The 23,706-nt window shown below is 46.4% G+C and overlaps 1 long non-coding RNA gene and 1 pseudogene across 1 annotated transcript in view; one reads left to right on the top strand and one right to left on the bottom strand.

The window, feature by feature from the left end:
• Window positions 1-4,821: 4,821 nt before the first annotated feature.
• Window positions 4,822-23,706, bottom strand: part of LOC146170986 (uncharacterized) — a 58,505-nt gene continuing 39,620 nt past the window's right edge. Inside the window, exon 3 of the long non-coding RNA XR_014702993.1 lies at window positions 4,822-5,364. This is a non-coding gene — a long non-coding RNA (uncharacterized LOC146170986). The remainder of the gene's footprint in view (window positions 5,365-23,706) is intronic.
• On the top strand, window positions 16,281-17,662 carry LOC146170988 (kinesin-like protein KIF11 pseudogene; annotated as a pseudogene).

Here is a 23,706-nt window from a genome sequence, read left to right as displayed (position 1 = left end):
GGTATCTTGATGCTTATTTTTATTTTTTGTAACCACAACCTCGAGCAGACTAATTCGCCAAAGCTGGCAGTGCTGGTTATGTATACGTTTGCCGCTGGCTCAAGCCTGCAGTGCAGTGAAGTGCAGGCACAGAGCAATGCTGGAGAAGAGCATGGGCGTTCAAATTGCGAAACTTCTCTGCCCGAGTCAAAAAGAATTCCATTTAAGCTTCCGGGGAAAAAAAAAATGCTAGAGTGGCCCTGCGCAATATAATACCATTTACCATATACCAGCTAGTACCACATCACTACTCTCTACAGTGACTTTCTGTTAGCTAGTGCCAAGTTACTGTATATCTGGCAGAACCACATGAATGGTTTGTGGGGTTTAACGTCCCAAAGCGACTCAGGCTATGAGAGACGCTGTAGTGGAGGACTCCGGAAATTTAGACCACCCGGGGTTCCTTAACGTGCACTGACATTACACAGCACATGGTCTCCTTGCTTTTCGCCTCCATCGAAAAGCGTCACTGAGGCCAGGATTCGATCCCGCATCCTTAGGAAGCGCCCTAACCACTGCGCCACCCTGGCGGGGTGGCGCACATGAATGTGTCATGACAAACACAAAATAACATAAAAGGAACAGCCAAGGTCGCAATGAGCGACTGACAAATGCGTCTGTCCCTGGTACTCGTGCTTTTTTAACATCACATTATGCAGCACTGAACTGAATGCCCATACGAGCAAAAAGTAAAAACTCTAGGGGCACTTTGGACCACTAAAGAGCAATGAGGTGAAAGCCTTTATTGCACGGTGGTCTGATGCCCTCCACTATGGCACCTCCTTCCTCGTTTTCCTTATGGCTCGATTCAGGTATTCGCGGAGAAGTGTGAGATACACCTTTTCTTTCCTGTAAACCAATTTGAAATTCTGCTGATGCTTGCTGTACTGCGTCTGCTTTTGTATGCTGTGTCATGTGGCGTGAAAGGCGCTGCACTGACGACTGGATCGGGTTAACCCTCACATGTGCTCCAGTCGCCTGGTAACGTCATGACTGAATGTGATGTCATCATGGTGTAAGTTTCGGCCTTGACATCATAGTAATCTCTGTCATTATCATCACTGTCACTAACTATCATTATCAATCAGTATCTATCACTGAGTTCTTCACTGACAGATTTAAAGGTAAACAGCACAACCATGCAACTGCTCGCAAGATTCCAATGACAGTTCTCGCATGTTGGAATGGGGACGGAGGAAAGCAGTGGCAATGTGAGTGGCAAATATGTATTTCCTGGGGCGGCTGTGCTGGGCAGACAGAGCGGGAACATACGTGAAGACACAGGTGCCTTCACGGCCAGTCAAGCTCGAGCAGTAGTGGCATGACTGCACAATTTCCCCGGCGAGGTGTCTCTGACCACCCTCCTCACACCTCTCATAACCATGTTGCGCGAACTGCAGCGGAGATGGTGGAGGCTGCTGCCACAGTTGCCCTATCAGTGCAATGGCAAAATGTTTTTTCCCAAGTTTATGACTGCGAGAAATGGGGGTTTGCTGTAAACATTCCCACGGTGATTTCACTTATATGTACTCCTTATTTTGGTTTCCACTCTTCTTCATGCAAAAATTTCACAGAACCAAGAAGTAAAACAGCAGACCTGTCTTAGTTAGGTTATAACTGGGTTTAAATGTATTCAATGAGGTAATCACCGATAGATTAAGAGGAAACCTAGACTTTAGTGAACAAAAAGGCCAGGCTGGATTTCAGGCACACCACTTGACCACAGCCGATGTTCACGGCATCAATCAGATGAAAGAGAAACCACAGAATATACCGTATTTACAGGTAAACAATTCCGTAATGAATATATGATGCGAGGGAAGAGTTTGTGTCGAGAATAAAAAGAAAAAAATTCTGTCACGATTTCAACACAAGCTCACGATTATAACATGAAATCGTAACATTAAAGGCATCCATAGCTGGGGATGTGACAATAAAGGAGACTGCATTTAAAAATCCAAAAGAAAAGTATCCGAGTGGTTTATTCACTGTCACTACTCAGTTACTTATCGCTGTTCATGAACATGCCCCCACTCGTTTCCCCCCTCTTGATTATACACGATTTGCTAAGGACTACATGCTTTCCTCTCGCTTAGAATCCCGCATCGCTCCCTGCATGTTTTGCCCATTGGCCATGATCTAATGATATTAAACAGGATAATTCGAACCCTCAATAACTACACCTTTTTATTATTTTCTTTTTCACTTCCACCTTCTGGTCTTTCTCCATGGTTACCTTTTTTTTAACCTTGCCTCATTTTACAGCCTCGAAGTTGCCAGAAATTTGCCTTCTCCTCGCAACTGGCTTGCCTGGTGGTAAAGCTATCGTGATGACCAGCAAAAAAAGAAAAGTTCAGATATTGCTTCTGAACATAGCATGAAGTGCTGTTTCATTGATGCAATTTCTTAAAAAGTAACTCGTGCTATAATCGTATAAATACGGTAAGCAACCCCTACATACAACCTGCTTATATTACAAGCATTTGATCCAGTCTAAGCATCAATCATGCATGCATTACATAACCATGGCATAGGAAAGGCATATGTAGAAACGCTGTTAATAGTATATGGAAACCGCACAGCAGCCACAAGTCTTCTGCAGAAAAAGCTAACCCTGATCAGGAATGGTGGTAGTTCCCCCCAACCCCCATAGTTCATCCTGTGTTTTGTGCACCCCTAATCCCACGAATTTAGCGGTGAGGGGGAGGGCAGAAGACTTCAGGATTTCGTTACAGAATGGGTATTCAGCTCTAACCGAGGATGGCGAGATTACCCTAGAAGCAAGGAACAATAATTTCAGAGATATCATTACTGAGCGCGCGGTAGAAGTAGGCGGTAGGATAAGAGAGGATACCGGTAAGCTGTCTAAGGAGACGAAAGATTTGATTAAGAAACGCCAGAGTATGAAAGCTTCCAATCCAACATACCAGATCGAATTGGCTGAGATATCAAAGCTAATCAATAAGCGCAAGGTGGCCGATATAAGGAAGTATAACATGGAGAAAAATGAGCATGCTGTAAAGAACGGGGGAAGCCTTAAAGCGGTAAAGAAGAAATTGGGCATAGGCAAAAACCAGATGTATGCGATAAGGGACAAGGCGGGCAACATCATCACGAATATGGACAAGATAGTCAAAGTAGCCGAGGAGTTCTATACAGATCTCTACAGTAGCCAAAGTAGTCAGGACCGTAATGAGATTGGCGGTAGGGAAAAACAGTCAGACGTACCATCAGTGACGAAGGACGAGGTCAAGAAAGCACTAAAAACTATGAAAAGGGGGAAATCAGCTAGAGATAACTACAGATTTGCTGAAGGACGGGGGGGATATCGTGCTAGAAAAACTGGCCTCCCTGCATACGCAGTGCCTGGTGTCATCGACGGTACCGGAACCATGGAAGAATGCAAACATTATCCTCATTCACAAGAAAGGGGACTCTAAGGACCTTAAAAATTAGACCAATCAGCTTACCGTCTGTTACGTATAAGGTATTTACTAAGGCAATCGCTAATAAAATCAGGACAACCTTAGACTGCAATCAAGCAAAGGATCAAGCAGGGTTTCGGAAACGGTACTCTACTATTGATCATATCCATACCATCAATCAGATGATAGAAAAATGCTCGGAATATAACCAGCCCTTATACATAGCATTCATGGATTACGAAAAAGCATTTGACTCAGTTGAAATTTCGGCGGTGATGCAGGCATTGCGAAATCAGGGGGTAGACGAGCCGTACGTGAAAGTGCTGGAAAATATATATAGTGGCTGCACAGCAACCATAGTTCTGCATAAAGAAAGTAACAAAATTCCCGTAAAGAAAGGTGTTAGGCAAGAAGACACGATCTCCCCAGTACTATTCACAGCTTGCTTAGAGGAAGTATTCAGAGACTTTGAATGGGAGTAGTTAGGGATAAGGGTAGATGGAGAATACCTCAGTAATCTGCGATTTGCTGATGACATTGCCTTGCTAAGCAACTCGGGGATGAACTGCAAATAATGATTGATGACCTAGACAGGAAAAGTAGAAAGGTAGGCTTGAAAATCAATATGCAGAAGACTCCCAAGTGCAGCTGCCGACTATAGCTGTTAACAATGTTGCGTCATACGCTTAAACGCAGAGCTTATGTGTATCCCTGACATATATCGCACCAAGTAGTGACACACAAGCGATCTTTATCTGAAGAATGGTGGCAGCTTAGATGGAGAAATGTTCATGTCAGGCCGCACAACAAAAAACACTGAAATTGTGTGATTCAGCAACTTCAGCTACAGATTTTTTTTATCGCACTAGCAGCAAAGAAGCCAGAAGAGTCAGTCAGAAGAAGCTCTGATTTCAGCTTTTAGCGATTCAGGTACTACAACCACCTGTAATGCCAAATAGTGGCCAAAGGTGCACACAGTTTCCGTACCCACTTGCTTTTGAGTATGTACACATGATTGCTGCATGTTCTCGGTTTTATCTCTGTTTAGGAGGGTGTCCACAATCGTTAGCAACGATCTGCTGACACTGGCACACAGGCGTGTAGTTTTCACGTAGATAGGAACCTAGAAGACTGGGCTTAAAAATAATGTTTCTAGCAATTTGGCAAAGTTACGAGAATGGCAAGCCTTCACAATGAACCACATAACACATTGGTTCCTAGTATTTGGCTACACTGCATTTTATTGGTGTAGTCGGGAGAATAGGAATTTCCAACTCGCAACAACCACGTCATCTTGATACATCAAGGCAACTGCTGCAGACATACAACAGATCCGAAGGCATGTCGCCTAGCACACATTAGAATAGATGCTGTCAAGAGAGTGCAAGAAGTGGCCGATTCCATGCCAAGTTACTTAAGACAATGCCATGTTTCGGACACCATCACATACAGAGAACTTTTGCTCAGATAACCACAGCTGTGTTATCCCAGCAAGGGTCAAGTGTTGTATATGACAAACTCTTTAATCCATGCCAGGCCTGTTCACATATAAATCTGTTGCTTTAATTCTAAAGGCTGAAAACTAGAGAGGCAAAAAATTGCAGTCACACATTTGTGCTTCTCCACCTCCCGCCACTGCAAATCATGTGTCCAAAATCACTCTGAATGCTTTCCAAATAATAACATATCAGCAAATGCAAGGGTGACAATATTCCACAACAAGATTAAATACATTGCAAGCAAGGTATTTTAAACTTAACTAGGAGCACGCTCTAAACCAGTTAAAGGAGTGAGAGTATCCATTTGGTCACACCAGTTACAGCTCACTGCACTACTGAGGTAGCGGCGGAATCCAACTGGTGGAGGAAACTCGTACGTCGGCCCCGAGTATTCCTTGCCTCTGTAAATGTAAATAAACGAGACTAATGTTGCAATTACATTTAGTTTGCATAAATTCAGCAAACTCACTCGCAGTAGAATTTGGTTTCAGTAAAGCAAGCGAGAGTGCCTGCTGCAGAAGGAAAAAGGTAGTAACAAGGCTGGCTGTCAATGTTAGCACAAATACAAATATTTAGCACACTTACAAAACACTGAAATAGCAACAAAGAGACTAAGTTAAATCACGTGTGCAGTAAGTGCGCAATATGCTGCGGCTTGCATGGAATTGTAATGAAGAGTGCTTATAGCAGCAACTGCCAAGCTCTTTGACAGGATTACGAGGTACAGTCTTTGTCAAAAGTGTAGAGCCCAGGGGGTCTGCTTCTGGGCCAGTTCCTGCGGCTTGTAATGAATTTCCGGTATTCCAACTTTGTTGATGGCAAGAAGATTTCTTGTCCTACCTCCTTCAGTGGGAAAAGCCTCAACTAATTCTACATCAGTGCCACTATTAGGCTCAGAAGCGGACCCCTCTACACTTTTGACAAAGGCTGTACATGCAACGGTGCCTCACTCTCCTCAACAAAACGTACCACCTCAGGTTAATTATTGCTTTGTTTTCAAATAAGCTGTCAATGGCCTTGACAGCAGCTTGAAGCCAAGCACTGCCCACTATTTATGGAGGCATTGTTTCTGCTATCATTCCCAGTTTTCTCAAAGTGATGACGCTGTTGAGCAGGCAAAAGATATATATTAGGGAACTTTGCGGTAGCAACATGCATCTGAAGTGTTAAATCTATATAAACAAGCTCAGCGAGTTCTACCAATGCAGTTATTTTAGTAGTAAAAGAGCAGATACTCTCATGGGCAAGAACCTATAATAGCCGAAGTCACCCTCATTGCTGCATGCACCGATGTGAGTACTCGACAGTGGAACGTGTGAGCATATAAGCACAATAAATTCGTGCGGGTATACGCCCGTATCTTGTAGCAATTTCATGCCGAGCAGTAGGCTCGTTTCACTCTGGGGCTCATTTTGCACTGGGCCAGTTTACATTTATACTATCTCTCAGCTAGCCAGCAACTCACCTTCTTTAACAAAGGCCCGTTCACACTTGCGACAGTCGCAAATGGTCGCATCGGTCGAAAAGCGACTGCCGCGGGCCGATCGGGCACTGCTCGATTTTTCAGTCGCGCGACTACTAGTCGCGAACCATTTCACCAATCAGCGAGGTCCCGGAGTACTCGATCGAGCACCTTCTCAATGCAATTAAAGAATACCCCTACCTTTTCAACAAACGGCATCCGGAATTCAAAGGCATGGAGATAGGATATGGCCTGGGAGGAGATTGGAAAGATATTCGGACTATCCGGCAAATACCATGAACTTTTGAGAAATAGGTTTTGCACGCAGGTGCAACATTTTATATTGACGCCACGGTGATTGACATCGTCTATTTGTCGTCGGCGTTCTCCTGGAAACACGAGAGCGCGGTATGCGTACCGGCTCGCCTGAAAAAGCTGAAGTGTCTGGCAGGCGGCAGCTACCGACTTTCACTGTCATCGCCCAGCAGCTCTCCTACTCCCAACTCGTTCGGAACGAGAACAGAACGAGAAGGCGACTGTCGCAAGTGTGAACATCGGTAGTGACGAGCTCCTCTCCTCTGGTCGCGCGACTACCAGTCGCGCGTCCTCAACCTTAAAGAAGCTGACCTCTTGCACTGCAGCACCACGTATGGGCCGCATGGATGAATACCTTACGAGTTTTTTGACAGAAGCACGATCGTTTCTATGGGCCCAGCCACTCTATCTGCTGACGCTGCGAGGAAGGCAATAAAACCTCCTGATCATAAACTAGCGCGTCCACGCTGGCGCACACCAAAATGCCTGCAGCTGCCCAAACAAACTAGGCCACAAACGAAGAATCTTAAAAAAAAAAAAAAAAAAAAAAAAAAAAAAAAAAAAAATTTACAAACTTCCGTGACTGTCGACTCACAAATAGTTTCACATCATCTGTAAGTCGCCGCGTACGTCCCAATACCCCAGTGCACCCCGAAGACAACAGCAACGGCGACCGATCGGTGCACAGCGCCGATCTGTCAGCGCGAAGAAACGGGATCGACGCCATTATGCAGTCTCCACATGCCTTCGCCCGGAGACTGTCGCGTGATTACGCCGCGTCAGTAATTGAGACTACCGCATAGCTGCACTGCCGTGTAAAAACTCGTTAAAAAAAGCTGCAAGACGGTAGCAGAACGACGACAAATGCTCTACCTAGAGCTCGCGGGCATGTACGAAGGCTGTGGCTAAAGGTACGTCCGACGGACCCGATCAATGGTCTTAAAGGTACGTCCGACGGACCCGGTGCGTTTTTCTTCGGGATACGACGGACGGATCCGGGAAATATTTTTCAGAGGGACGGCGGACGGACCCGACCGGTGGGGTTCTTCCGACAGACCCAACGCATTTTTCTCCGATATGGGCCTTGGGATCCGTCGGGAAAGCCGGACGGATCCGAGATCCCCAGATGTGGTTGTAGCAACAACATGGTAGCCATATGTAGCCAAATCGAAGTTGGTATGAGGTGTACGTTACGTGCGAGGTGCAGGAAGTATGTACTACTGCATGCGTGAAATGTGAAATTACAAAGAATAGTACAGTGGCAGGAATAGTGCATAGAATGGGTGATATACTACTTGATGGCATGATGATAGGTTTACGTGAGTTGGACCGCGGCAGGGTCGCAAGCACGACCAGCGCAAGCGCATGTAATCGCGGTGTTGACAGCCAGCCTGCGGCCCGCACGTCCGCTCATTTGGTCCTCGTTATCATGTGGATTAACGTCTGCGACGGTCGTTATGTAGTTATGTAGTTTTGATTCTTCAAAGTTTCCTCACTTCTATCTGTGATGAGATGCGTCACGTAACGCATCGCTTTCTGCTCGCATTGAGGTTTGGTGCTGCAAGTTCTACGTAGTCGCTAAAAAAGCTGGGTGCCGCCGGCGTGTCTCTGGCCCAAGCATCGCGTCATTCGTGTTTGTTGGAGGTGTGGTTTGTGCTTACCGTGAGATGCTGTGATGTACGGACTACGTCCTACTAGAGTGCTAAGAGTGCTGTGATGAGTGCGCCGATGTCCGGACGGACATCAGTGTGACCGTTTATGATCGGCGATGTTGCACGTGCATGTCAGTGTTTATTAGGTGCAGTGGTAATTTATTTACACGCGCTGTGCAACAATCAGACGAAAATAAGGTATCGACAATTTGTTAGCCTGCACTACAGAGCTCAAAACTCGGAAAATGGGAATGCACATGATGCAGTTTTCGCATGTTGGAGCTAGTGGACCGAAAAATAAGTGCCCAGCCCACACTGCCGGGATCCGCATTACTACAGGTGAAATGGTTCAGGTTTCTGTAAAATAGCTGCCTGGCACAGCACCTTCCTAAATGTTCAGGCTTTGTACTATTATTGAAGGCCACTTTATCATTAATAAAAGAACGAATATGCTTTATGTGTTAATGACTAGTGCTTTTTCAACATATGTTCATTTTTTTTTTCGTTTTTTCTTAGTTTCCTTTGTTTTTCATGCTAGAAAAACACAAATAGTACACTTTTGAACTTGTCAGTCCAAAGCTGAACATGAATATCTGCCATGCATGTGACAGCTTTAATGCTAGAAAGGTTGACGTGTATAGCATGTACGTAGACGCTGCGACATCTTAGTGGCACGTTCGGCTACTTGCCCCAAGGTCGTGATGTTTAATGCCAGTGATGGCAGTCGCACTTTGGTGCAGGCGAAATGCAAATGCTTCTGTTTCCTGCAAGATGTCAATGCAAAGTACAAAGCCCAGGCAGTCAAATTAGTCTGGAGCTCTCCACTACGGTATTTTTCATAGCTACATATGTCACTTTAGAATGTGAAACCCTACATGCCACAGGTAGGCTGCATTGTTTTTTAGATTTTGTAACCTCTCATCTATGTTTTGCAACATTTGGCTAATTTTAGTTCTCAAACAGTTGTTAAAGATGAAACCAAAGCAGTTCTTGGCATGGTTTCCTGCTTGGATTAATTTGCTAATTGCAGTTCTTTGAAACTTGCATCAATGCTGGACAGTTCAAATAGCAGGCAGTTGAATTACAAAAATGATGTGGATCGTGCATATCAGTTCGGACAAATGGAAAGTAATGGTCCCCTCCTTGCATGCATAGGTGCCCTTAGATAAATACATACTCGGGTGTGTGATTGTGACGCATATCAAGGGTCAACAGAAGGCCATGTGGAGCCAGTGTGATATTCTTCATGAAGGCTAAAGTAGAATTGTACAACAGCTGCTGTACCATGCAGAAAAAAATTGATCGTTTAGTGTATGATTAATTGACCATGAATAGCATCTTACTCAGAGTATGATGTCATATATATCTAGTTTAGCATCCCAAAATAACTACGGCTATGAGGAACACGATAGTTGAGGGCTCCGGTATAATTTCGACCACCTGGGGTTCTTTTACATGCACTAACACCGCACGGTGCATGACGGCCTATTGTTTCGCCTCTATTGAAATGCTCCTGCTCTGGCTGGAACCAAATCTGCATCTTTGGGTTCAGCAGCCAAGCACTAACTACTGAGCCAGCACAACGTGGCCAAGTATCAAAATGCATGGCATTACATTTCCTTCTAGCCTGTGGTTTTCTTCACAGAACTAATGTATACAAGGAAAAGTAAATAGCAATAAAACACTAGTTTTATTGCACATTATATTCACATTTCAGCAAACATTCTCTAGGAAAAAAATTCTCATAATGTTTGCATGAAAACCATGAACATCTTACAAAAACAAAACAATGCACTTACTCCACTGCAATTATTAATGGGCAAGGTTGCATCTATGCTACTACACTGCACTTATCACAAAACCACAAGCCCCATCTGCTTTGGCCAATCACTTGATGAAACTAACGGAGACAGATGTCGCACACCACAGACTGGTCGTCTCGCAACATATGTCTGCATGTGTTGCATTTCAATTTCATGCCTTTCTACTTAGCTTCAACTGTTGCCAGCATTACTAGTCACCCATCTTTTCTGAAATTCCTTTTTACGCTGTTGGGATCAGCATCCTTGTTAACGATAGTCTCTGGAATTTTCGATGCTATCATTTTCACATCTTCCTCATCTGGAAGAATGAAGGAAAGACAAGCTTTGAGCAGAAAAAAAAATTAGGGAGACTCCTAATCTCCACCTGTAAGGGTATGGTGTGCCAGCGTTAATGGTTCTTGTCTGCAGATCCCACTGTGGATTCCTGTTTTTTTACATGCCCTTTGCTACAAACATAATTACTAATTCCTTAATTCATGTCTCTGTTATCTCAGATATACTCATTAGCATACGGTCGTAGGCTGCCCTGTTAGGTGATAGACAACCTGGCATAGACCTCTGTAAGCGTCAACCTTTCTTAATTGGAGCTGAAACGTCCCAGAACATATTTCAAATACAACTTTGTAAGCTTGACTTAACAGCTCCTGCCATGTCATGTGGCCTCGTGAGATTTGGCTCGTGGCACTTTTGGCTTGTGCACAGGGGTCATCTGTTAAATACTGGTTAGCATGCATGAAAAATTCATTTTCACACAAACTGGTGGCAAATGGTCAAGTGGTGCACTGCAGATTCTGAAATGTATACCCATATGCATGCAAGGATCGCATCATCACATAACATGATCAAGAGTTTTATCAGTACCTGTAGTTACATAGCATTTCAATGCCCATTAAAGGACCACCTCAGACAATGGTTGTTGTTACCACAAGACCTGTTCTAACAGCGTACTGACACCATTCCACTGAGCGATGGACATATGCATACCCTAGATAGCTCATGATTGTGGATCTCATTTATTTCTATGACTTCCAAGGAGTTCCTGTCGTCAGAAACCCTACAGTTTATGAAATCGGGACAGTTGTCTTGAAAGGTGGTGAAAAGAAATAACCAGGTTACCTTGACGCAATGCTAAATTACAGAGGGTGAATATGCAGCATGAAGATAACAAGAAGCTTGTACAAAGAAAAGTGAGAGTGAAATGGCAGGATTTTTGAAACATTGAAATAAACTACAAACTATACTTGTCAAACCTGTCATTAAGGAATGGAAATCATGCAGTAATCAAAAACACAACATGGAGGCCATTTTAGGTCATCTTCACAAAACACATACCCACACCTCACACACAGCTCAATACTTATGAAAGAGGACAAACCAATATGCAAGGAGTGTGGAGATGAACTAACAATAAACCATATTTTACACGTGCGCCAGAGTCGAGAAAGTAAGAGGAAACATTTTGTACAATTTTGCAACAGATCCCTTTACATCCCAGCATGATCCTAGGAAATAAGAGAATAAGTGTCCTGTTTAAGTTGTTGCGCATTTCTCTTATATACTATGCAGAACCAACTATCCCGACAACACGCTCTTCTGAACTGTAATCCTAGGAGAGACGTGCAAATTTCCTGCATTTTTGGTTTCTTAAAATGTTCCTAAACAAGCTACATCCTAAAGAACAGTTTAGTCATTACACACAAATAAATACATTAAACCTTGTTCTTGGTGCATGGCAGCATTAGTCGCTTATGCACCATAAAAATCAACACAATGCTGTAAGGTACACCTTGGTTAGCTATGTTATATGAGACAAGCTTTCGGTCTGGTGTGGTCCTTATTCACGTGAAAGCGCTGTCATGAGGGTCTATGTCCCAGCGATCGGAAAGTGACCTATTCCAATAATTTTACAAACTGAAGGCGGTTCTACAGATATCTAAAGACTGGAGTGCTCAACTGTTTTATCAACGTCCGCCTGCTTTGACTGCCTGGAGTGAAACTGTTGAATAGAATACAGTTTTGAATATTTAACGCGTTTCTGAAGGCGTTGCTTTCAATTACGGGGCCCACAAAAAGCAGCTGAATGTCAAACGCCGCCTAGGTAGGCTTTCTAGCAAGACAGCGGTGTAGCGTGGAAAATCGCTCCGCCGGTCTATCGTTGGCGCCGCTGACTTGACAGGCGAACTGTTCAAACTTACAGCTACTGACCACACCTGAAACACTGAATTGCGCATGATCAAGGCAGAATTTCTCTAACACAGAGCACTGGTAGCTATCGATTTCGCGCCCAATATTGTGAAAATCTGTCCTCTCTTCGATCATTGATACGTCCACGGTTGAACATTTATGCGCCTCGGGGTAAGCCAGCCGTTGGAACATGGATGCGTGGTTGTAGCAACGATCACTTGCGTGGCGCACTCTGCAAAATTCTAAGAGTCAGCTTCTGCAACGAAATGTGCAGCGCACATTTTCTAACGCGTACCCAAGTCCGCCGATGCATGCATATCGATCCCGATCGTTTCAAAGCTGCGCGGCCGTTCAGTCGGGTCATGCTAACCTCGAGCATGCGGGGGTTTAAACTACATGTACGCAAAATTCAACGACAAGAAAAAGATGCAGGCTAAGCACTTTAGTCTAGTCTTCCCCTAAATACCAAAGAACATTGCTGTTCACAGGGAATTCGGATCATTCACGCTTCCGGCTTTCCGGTTGTGCACTCTTGCAGTGCGGTGCAGTAGGTCTTAGCCTCGACGAGTCGATGTGCAGCTCGCCGCAGTAGCAGCGCAGGCCTCTAGTAGATTCGGCATGTCTTCTGCCACGGCTCTGTGGTAGAATTTAAACGAAGAATTTGGCTAGAAACATCCTGTTTCCTCGGTCTGCATGTGAGGAAAGAGCATAATGCCATTTCACATACATACTTTGGACTGCCGAATGTTCTGCACGGCGAGGTGTGTGTGTTGTACCGGCGCTAGATCTTCGGAGGTCGATGCAGGACCTAAGACAGCGTAAATGCTAGGAATAGCCCGCTTACATTACGGGCAGATCGAGGTAATAGTTTAGTGCGAAGCGAAAGCTGCTCGTCAATGTGCGTATCTCGACGCCAGCTGGTGGAGCTGGTGCAGTACGTAGCATCGCCTGCAGCTATGTGCGTGACAGCGATGCTTGCCGTACACTACCCTAAGGGAAGACCGTGATCTATGTTAGAACGAGTGCACTCTTCGTAGCAATTCACCATCATTCGCGTACGACTCACACCGTAGTCGGAGGCTGCAGACAGGCCAGGGACAGTACCGAAGGCTGCGCTGTTGAATTTAGGGCAACAATCCACGAACTGAATCAGATTTTCATCGAATTTGCATCTATCGGGATGATGCCCCGCAAACTACAACAAGCCGAAGCATGAAAAGCGACCTAGGGCTCTCAAGGCGCGAGCACCCGCTGCCCGAAAAGCGCGCCAGCTTTTGCTCGGGTGGCTCGGGCGCTGTGAAACGGGGTAATTGGCATCTGGGTTTGAGGCTTATTTCCAGTAAAAAGCAAATACTAAAAGTTATTTGACGTCACATCCGTCGAGAGAATCAACGCATCGCCCTTTCCACTTTGGTTCTGGGCGCGCATGCGCAGTTCACGGAGCCGGCTCTCTGCAAGTTCAGGCATAGTGTTAATGCAAAAATTTGAGGCCCGAAATCGAGAAAAAACTGCTCTCGGAGGCGTGCACAATTTTCGCAGAAGAGAGTCGAAAAGCTGATGATGAGTCTGAGGTCATTCCCTTCGTATCGGGAGATCAACGGGGTCCCCCGGATCGGACCAAAAAAATTGTAAAAAAATAAAAAAGTAAAAAAAAATAATAATAAAGAAAAACAACAAAACATTCACAACACGCATACACATTGTCGCACAAAACACACACACACACACACACACACACACACACACACACACACACACACACACACACACACACACACACACACACACACACACACACACACACACACACACACACACACACACACACACACACACACACACACACACACACACACACACACACACACACACACACACACACACACACACACACACACACACACACACACACACACACACACACACACACACACACACACACACACACACACACACACACACACACACACACACACACACACACACACACACACACACACACACACACACACACACACACACACACACACACACACACACACACACACACACACACACACACACACACACACACACACACACACACACACACACACACACACACACACACACACACACACACACACACACACACACACACACACACACACACACACACACACACACACACACACACACACACACACACACACACACACACACACACACACACACACACACACACACACACACACACACACACACACACACACACACACACACACACACAGTGCCTCGGCGGAATCATCGAAGCGCCGGCGGTACACGAGTGTGCGCAGAGCTCCGGCGCGCGCCTCGAAAAGAAGGGCACTACCCCCGCTGTTGTCGTACAGGAGTTCTGGTGCTTGTGCGTGCGGTACATCTGGAGCGTTGATTTGGTCTCCATAGCGGATTGCCAGCGGCCGGTCTCTGCTGCTTGCACCCGCGTCCGCACCGCGCGTCCGCTCTTGCGTTCAGTTAGCTCGTTCTCTTGGGTGGAATTTTCAGAGACTGTACTTGCAGCGCAACCGCTGTACCCGGGAGCACCATCGCGTTCTGGTCCCCTTAAAGTAGAGGTACCGAGACACTCGTCGTGCCCATCGTGAGTCGGGTAATATGCGGAGCCATTCCTCGAATGCAATTTTGCTGCTTGCCTCTCTAGCTTCGAACGACGACCAGCCGAGGTCACCCTGGATTGCCTCAATGGCAACTCGCCCGTGACAACCCAAGGCTACTCGGCCAACTTCGTGTTGTCCGCGCTCCAGCCAAGCACGCGTAGAGGCCGATATGCACACCACAGCATTCGCGAATGTCAGGGCCGGAACGTGCACAGCCTTCCACAATTCGCGAACTATTACGTATCGGCTGCATCCCCACAGGCACCGTTTGCGCAAAATACAGCACGCTCGCTGGGAGGAACGTCGCACGTGTTCTTCGTGTGCTGCATATACGTCTCCTTGGGCACTGACGTTAATGCCGAGGTACCTGTAGGTGGTGGTCTGGGGTATAGGCTCTCCGCCCAAGAGAGTGCTTCTCTGTCAGGGGAGATGTAATAGGCAGTAGCCACTTGCAGTGGCTAGTCTTGGATAGCCTGGGAGGCGCTGCTGTGCGCTCGCGGAAGCTAGCAGGACCTTCGGCACCCCGCCGGGGTGGCGCAGTGGTTACAGCGCTCGACCACTGTTCCCAAGGACGCGGGATCGAATCCCGGCCTCGGCGGCCGCTTTTCGATGGAGGCGAACAGCAAGGCGCCCGTGTGCTGTGCGATGTCAGTTCACGTTAAAGAACCCCAGGTGGTCTAAATTTCCGGAGCCCTCCACTACGGCATCTCTCATAGCCGGAGTTGCTTGGAACGTTAAACCCCACAAACCAACCAGGAGCTTCGGCACGGCTCGTGCTGCGCAGTTAGGCTTACGCCGGGCTCTAATAAAGACTGTGTTGGTTAGCAGCTCTCGGGCTTCGTCGGCTACCGCTCAACAATCGCGCTATCGCGTGCTCGGATGATCCCCGGGTTCTTTTTGTCTTTCTTTACTCGACAACATTAAAGAGCTGCGTGGTGCGAGTCAGGCAGACAGTCAGTTTTTTTTTCTTTTTTCGAAACGTTTTTTGCAAGAACTTATTCCTAATTCATACTTTTATATAATACAGCCTAACTTCGGATCAAGTAAACATTTCTTGTGCCTGCACAAAACCCCGACCAATCCGTTCCTGTGGGTACGTGCTTGAGGAGAGAAGAGGTCAGATTCCAACGTTAGTGCTAATTTACAAACTTCGCTGTCTTTTTTCTTTTCCTTTTATTCAATTCTACAATCTTGAATCTATTTTTTCTTTAGCTGATAATTGATTTGTTACAGTAATCCAGTATATGCAGTGCATTCGGCTCTCCACACACAACCCTAGCTAATCCCCCTCGTGGGTATATGTGCAATTTGCCAAGGAAGAAGAAGACAAAGAAGAAGAAGAGGAATGCGTCAGCGGCGGTGCATGTTGGTGTTCCTGCGTTTCCGCCTCGTCTGATGAGCGCCAGGGCTACGAAGAAGCTCCGGAACCAGCACATTCAAGCTTTTGTCTGGTGGCAACCCCCAAACACACTGAAGAAGAGCGGCTACACAAGGGCAGTCGAGGTTCTCGCGGACAAGAAAGAGATCCTTGTAAATGACCGCGTCATTCCGGAGCGTTCTCTCTGCAAGTCATCCACTTTTGACAAGGTGTTTGGACCCGAAGCAAAGCAGATCGACGTGTACCGGGCGGTCATGGGGCCCACCATAGCCCAGGTCATGATGGGCTACAACTGCACTGTGTTCGCGTATGGCCAAATGTGCACTGGCTACACCTTCACAAAGAGTCAACGATCAAATGCGCATCTGGGCTGGGTTAATGACCAGCTAGCTGGGATTATTCCCCGCACTATGCATCAGGTCTTTGAAGAACTCCAAGCACAAGACATCGAGTCCACTATCGAGGTGTCCTTCCTCGAGTTGTACAACGAGGAGGTGTTTGATCTGCTGAGTGCACACGAGGGCACATCGATACACAAGGTCTACGAGGACTCTGCTAGAAAGGAATTCGTGATAATCCAGGCCCTCGAAGAAATCATGCGCAACCGTCAAGAGGTCTTCATTCTTGAGAAAGCTGCAGCTAAGCGCCAACCTGCGGCCACTCTGCTCAACGCAACCTCGTCACGCAGTCACGCCGTCTTTGCAGTCACTGTCCGCATCCGTGAATTGACTGATGATGGCGATGAGCTGGCCAAAACTGGACAGCTCGACCTGGTTGACCTTGTGGACATCGAGAACATAGGCTGCTTTGGCGCTATTGGCCGAGGAGCCCGTGAAGCAGGCAACGGCGACCAATCTCTTCTTACTTTGGGCCGTGTCATAACTGCTTTGGTGGACAATGCAGCATGTGTGCCTTACAGAGAAAGCAAAGTGACGCGGCTGCTGCAGAGCTCCTTGGGCAGCCGCTCCATGAATTCCATCGCTGCGACAATCTCACCAGACATGTCGAACCTTGAGGAGACCTCGAGCACCTTGGACTACGCCCACCGGGCCAAGAAAATAACCAAGCAGCCAGAGGTAAACCAAAAATTTACCAAGAAAGATCTTATTAAGGAGTACAGAGAGTATATAAGAGGATGCGGAGGGACGTCGCAGCAACCAGTGACAAGAATGGGATCCTTGTGGACCAGGAGAACTATACAGGAACATAGAATGCAGATCGAACGGCCAGTCACAGAAGATTCTGGAGAAGGAAGCTCAGACTGAGTCTCCGATAGAAAAGCTATCAGCAGTTAATCAGCTGTGTTATTAAAAATAAAAGCAGACAGTTTCAGAAACGACTATACAGCTCCTGCCACAATACGGGAAATGAAGATGAGCTTGGATGCAACTGAGCAGGTGCTGTCTAAGACGTCGATTGAGAGAGACAGCAGACTGCCCTTGTTTGCGTCCGGAAGCTGCACTCACTGCAGCTGCTGAGGAGCTTGTGTGAGACGATCGACGTTGACCTGCTGTATCATAAGCTTCACCGAACATCTGTCATCGGTCAGACCAACAAGGAAAGACAGTCTGGATTCGTGGAGAGCTCAAAGGACCGCTTCAGCCAGGTTGAGACTAACTCACATTTCAGTAATTATTGCACTGTATAATCGTTTTGATCAAATCCACGTATCTGTGCCTGTCCTGCCTATTCTTTGTAATGTATTGAATATATGATGTACACACTCTGCTGTGGGACGGCCGACCCGGGCCCTGAAGGTACTTCAAATAAATAAACTGCATTGAAAAAGTCGCCACTCGGCGTCATTCCTTAGAGGCGTTGGAGGATCATTTGCCACCCTCTGCAGCCGATTACAGGAACTGCTGTTGTGGCATACACTTCTAAAGCCAAGGAACTTGCTGATGAAGGTACTGCAGCCAACATGTCCACCCATTGCGGTAGTCCACAGTCGAGGCTCCGGTCGCAGCCTAGATTGTGGAGAATACCCCAGCATGTTTCGGACGCTATCGTGTGCTCGAATGTTCCCTGGTTTCAAATTTTGCCCAGTTTCGTTTTGGTCTTTTTCTTTCCTTGACAACTTTAAACAGCTGCGTGCTGCGTGCGAGTCAGGCGGCAAGAGTTGTAGGGCAGAGAAGATAGGCCGCTATCTCATTTGTGGCCGTTACATACGACTCCAAGGTTTTGTCTTTTTAGTGTCCTTGCCCATGTTACCTAATTCGTCTAGCAAGGTGATTATTTATTGTATAGGTGAATTTAACCCTGTGATTCCCAGCATTGCATGAAATGTGGATAATATTCGTTTCTGCTCCTGTAACTGTCTGCATTGCCAGCACGCTTGAAGTAATCGTCTTTTTCAGCATACTTATCAACGCAACGACGAAGTGTCAGCTGTCGCAGATGCAGGAGGCCCGTGAAACGATAAGCTTGTTCAAAAGCTGCCCCTAACTCCAAAACAGCCGAAATATTAGTGACCGTAATGCTGCGTTTACAGATTATGGAGCAGTTTTGAATTTCCTGAATGCACCTATACGTATTTTTGCAAGGTTTTGTCGCCCTCGGATATTCAAACAATTATAAAAAGAATTTACTCAATTCAATTACCTTTGGCTTAATATCTTCCTAATGAATCTCCCATATGTTTACCTTACGATGATAAAAGAACCATTAGTGATGAAATCCTGGAAGCTCATAACTTTTATCCGACGTTTTCAATCATTGACGGGCAAAGGAGATTGGCTGACGCCCTCCTTAACACCTCCTCCCACTTCTGAAAAAAAAATGAGAAGGGTTCAACGCCGCTGAACCAAATATGGAGCGAAAGCATTAGCTGCGGGTGACCGAGCGTTCTTCTTACTTTTCTTCTTCTTCTTCTCCTTCTTCTCCTCCGCCTTCTTCTTCTCCTTCGTCGTTTTCTTCTTCTTCTTCGCGCCTGTTCGGGGTCATTCGGGACTGCTTCCACTGACTACGCAACGGGCCGAAACTTGGCCTAATACAATCCACAAACACACGTTTTTTAGCGAATGATCTCGTAAATCCGTCCCGCAGTTGTCTGGAAGACGATCCGTGTGTGGTGCGGGCAGAACCGGTAAGGCATAGTATATCAGCGCGGCTATTGTATATGAAATGAACGCCGAGGAAAAATTGAACCTGGCGTGTATGACGACTGGTTACAACTTTCCATTGACAAACAGCCCACAATCGCCGAAAACGAAGCTTTTATGATCTTGTACATTGGCCGGAAGGACGAAAATCTAGAGCTGACACCACCGTCCACATCCGTAGTTGGCGATCGCAGAGTCCATAATTTTCACATCATCATCATCGCCAAATTTATTCTCTTATCACCCCCAAATTTACAAGTAATAAATACCTATAGTTTGCTGCTGTCCGAGCGCCAAGAGAGAAAAGAAAACGCCAACGATCGAATTTTAGGTAGGAACCAAATTTGTGCGGCGTAACTGTTTCAGCATCCCTTTAATGTTGAAGACATCGATCAGTTGTTTCTGCAGACCTCTCTTCGCTCGGATTCTTTCGCCGAATCTAACGTCATGGGTTCTGTGAATATTTTCGCGTTGAGTTGATGGCAGTCCTGGAGTCGGGAAGGCACCGAAATGACTGTACTGTACAAGAAACTTCATGGAGCTATCTCGCCGGCGCACAGAAACGAAAAGTTTGGATACGGCGAAGCGACATGCAGTTGTGCTCGGCGGTGCCTGCAACTCTCGGTTGCGCTCGATTTAAAGCTGGCAAGAAAATCTGTCTGTTAAGGATCGAAATGCAACTATAACAATCTAGAGCAGGTGGCTGAATTCACGCGTCGCTGCGATCGTACGAGATAAATCCAGGCGCACGCCGTTACAAAGAAAGTGATACGGCCGCGTCTTAGAGTCATTGACCGCTAACAACCAAATATGCACGAAGTTTCGAGGTAATAGTCAACCGCAAAGGTTGAAGAGAGGCTTGTGTAAAAACAGCGGACGCCGGTTCAAACTGAAAACGACGAAGTTGAAGTTTGGGTATTGCGAGGAGGCGGCAGGCAGTCACGTATTTTTTTTTCACAACATTTTTCACCAGGACTAATTCCAAATTCATAATTTATATATAATACAGCCTAAGTTCGGATCAAGTAATCATTTTTTGTGTATGTCCTAAACCACAACCAATTCGCTGTTGTGGGTACGTGCTTGAAAAGTCAGATTCGAACGTTATAGTGCTAATTTACAAACTTCGCTCAGTCTTTTTTTTTTTCTTTTATTCAATTCTACGATCTAGAATTATAGTTTTTTTTATTTAGCAGATAATTGATTTGTTACAGTAATCCAGTATACGCAGTACATTTGGCTCTCCACACTGAACCCTGTAAGGGTAAGGAAGAAGACCAAGAGGAAGAAGAAGAAGAAGAATGCGTCAGCGGCGGTGCGTTGCTGTGTTTCCGTCTGGTCTGACGAGCGCCATGGCTACGAAGAAGCTCGGGAATCAGCACATTCAAGTTTTTGTCTGGTGGCAACCCCCAAACACACTGGAGATGAGCGGCTACACAAGTGCGGTCGAGGTGGTCGCGGACCAGAGAAAGATCCTTGTAAATGACCGCGTCATTCCGGAGCGTTCTCTCCGTAAGTCATCCACTTGGTGTTTGGACCCGAAGCAAAGCAGATCGACGTGTACCGGGCGGTCATGGGGCCCACCATAGCCCAGGTCATGATGGACTACAACTGCACTGTGTTCGCATATGGCCAAATGCGCACCGGCTACACCGTCGCCGTGGAGGATGAACGATCAAACGTGCATCTGTGGTGGACTAATAGCCAGCTGGCCGAGACCATTCCCCCCACTCGACATCAGCTCTTCGAAAAGCTCCAATCACAAGACCTCGAGTTCACGATCGAGGTCTCCTTCCTCGTGTTGTACAGCGAGGAGGTTTTTGATCTGCTGAGTGCACACGAGGACACGCCGATGCTCAAGATTTACGAGGACTCTACAAGAAAGGGATCCATGATAATACAAGGCCTTGAAGAGATCACTGTGCGCAACCGTCAAGAGGTACCTGAGCTGGGTGCAGCTAAGCGCCAGACTGCGGCCACACTGCTCAACGAAACCTCGTCACGCAGTCACGCCGTCTTTGCAGTCAGTGTCCGAATCCGTGAAATGGCTGATGATGGCGATGAGCTGGTCAAAACTGGACAGCTCAATCTGGTTGATCTTGTGGGCAGCGAGAACATAGACTGCTCTAGCGCTGCTGACCGAGGAGCACGTGAAGCAGGCAACGGCGACCAATCTCTGCTTACTTTGGGCCGTGTCAGAACTGCTTTGGTGGACAAGTCAGCACGTGCACGTGCCTTAGAAGGAAAGCAATCTGACGTGTCTGCTGCAGGGCGCATTAGGTGGTCGCACCAAGACTTCCTACCATCTCACCCTTGAGAGTGGTAGACACGACTGAACGGCACCTAGCAACTGCTGCCCTGCTCCATGCAGGACACAGATATGAGCTTGGATTCAACTGAGCAGGTGCAGTCTAAGGCATCGCTTGAGAGAGGCAGACTGCCCTTGTTCGCGTCCGGAAGCTGCAATCACTGCAGATGCTGAGGAGCTTGTGTGAGTTGCCAAGACTACAATGGGCGACATTGACTTGCTGTATCATAAGCTTCACCGAACATCTGTCATCGGTCAGACCAACAAGGAAAGACAGTCTGGATTCGTGGAGAGCTGAAAGGACCGCTTCTTCCAGGTTGATACTAACTCACTAATCAGTAATTATTGCACTGTATAATCGTTTTGATCGAATCCACGTATGTGTACCTGTGCTGCCTATTGTTTCTTGTATAGAATATACGATGTACCCTCTCTGCTCTGAGACGCACAAACCGGGCCCTGAGGGTACTTCAAATAAACTGCACTGAACAGGTCGCCACTCGGCGTCATTGCTTAGAGGCGTTGGAAGATAATTTGCCGCCATCTGTAGCAGATTCGAGGTACTGCTGTTGTGGCATATACATTTCGAAAGCCAATGAATTTGCTGATGAAGGTGCTGCAGCCAACATGTGCACCTATTGCTACAGCCTGGACTGTGGACAATACCGTGCAACATGTTTAGGACGCTATCATGCGCTCTGATGACCCTCTGTTTCTTTTTAGTCTTTTTCTTTGCTTGACAACTTTAAACAGCCGCGTGCTGCGTGCGAGTCAGGCGGCAACAGTTGTCGTGCAGAGAAGACAGGCTGGTATTTCATTTGTGGCTGTTACGCGCGACTCCAAGATTTTGTCTTTTCAATGTCCTTGCCGCGTTTACCTAATTCGTCTAGAAAGGTGATTATTTATCGTGCAGGTGAATTTAACCCTGTGATTCCCAGAATTGCATGAAATGTGGATAATATTCGTTTCTGCTCCTATAACTGTCTGCATTGCCAGCATGCTTGAAGTAATCGTCCTTTTCAGCACACTTATCAACGCAACAGCAAAGTGTCAGCTGTCAGAGATTCAGGCGTCCCGTGAAAAGATAATGTCGTGCGAAAGCTGCCCGTAAGTACAAAACAGCCTAAACATTAGTGGCCGTAATGCTGCGTGTTTACTGATTATGGAGCAATTTTTGAATTTCCTCATTGCGCCTGCGTATTTTCACATGGTTTTGTGGCCCTCGCGTATACAAACAATTATAAACAAAATTACTCAATTCTGCTGCCATGGGCTTAATATCGTCCTAATGAATCTCCCAGATGTTTACCTTTCGATGATCAAGGGACGATTAGCGATGAAATCTTGGAAGTTGATAACTTTTATCCGTCGTTTTCGATCATTAACGGTCAAAGGAGATGCGTTGAGGCCTTCCTTTCTACCTTCTTACCTTCTCCCAATTCCGAAAAAAAAATGAAAAGGGGGAGGGGGAGGGGTAAAAGTCATAAACATATCGTTCTTTCAGTGGAGGATCTCGCAAATCCGTCCCTCACTTGACAGGAAAATAGCCCGCCACAGAATGGTGCGCGCACGAAGCAGTTACTACGGCGCATGCATTCGAAGCGTCCATATGCGGCGCGTTTTCTTTTTTTTTTTTGCCTAGCCTTTTGTCTGCTATCAAAGCGTGCGTCAGTGCGGACAGAATGAGGCGCACTGACTTTTCCGCATCTCGTTTTAGATGCGTACGTGTGCACACCACAAATTTATCGTCGAATCAAGCGGCGTGGTTTATGTTATGAACATTTTCTCAGCTCTTGCCGATGCTCATAGGTTGTGCTGTTCCTCTTGAGAGTGGCTTTTTTTTTTTTTGTCCAACATAGGTCGCAGTGCTGTCCAGTTCTTATT

Source organism: Amblyomma maculatum, unplaced genomic scaffold (genome assembly GCF_055883805.1).
Source record: "Amblyomma maculatum isolate TAMU_Amacu unplaced genomic scaffold, ASM5588380v1 scaffold_24, whole genome shotgun sequence".
NCBI classification, from domain to species: Eukaryota; Metazoa; Arthropoda; class Arachnida; order Ixodida; family Ixodidae; genus Amblyomma; species Amblyomma maculatum.
Note: the sequence above shows the minus strand (reverse complement) of the source record. Positions and strands in the feature narration are given on the sequence as shown.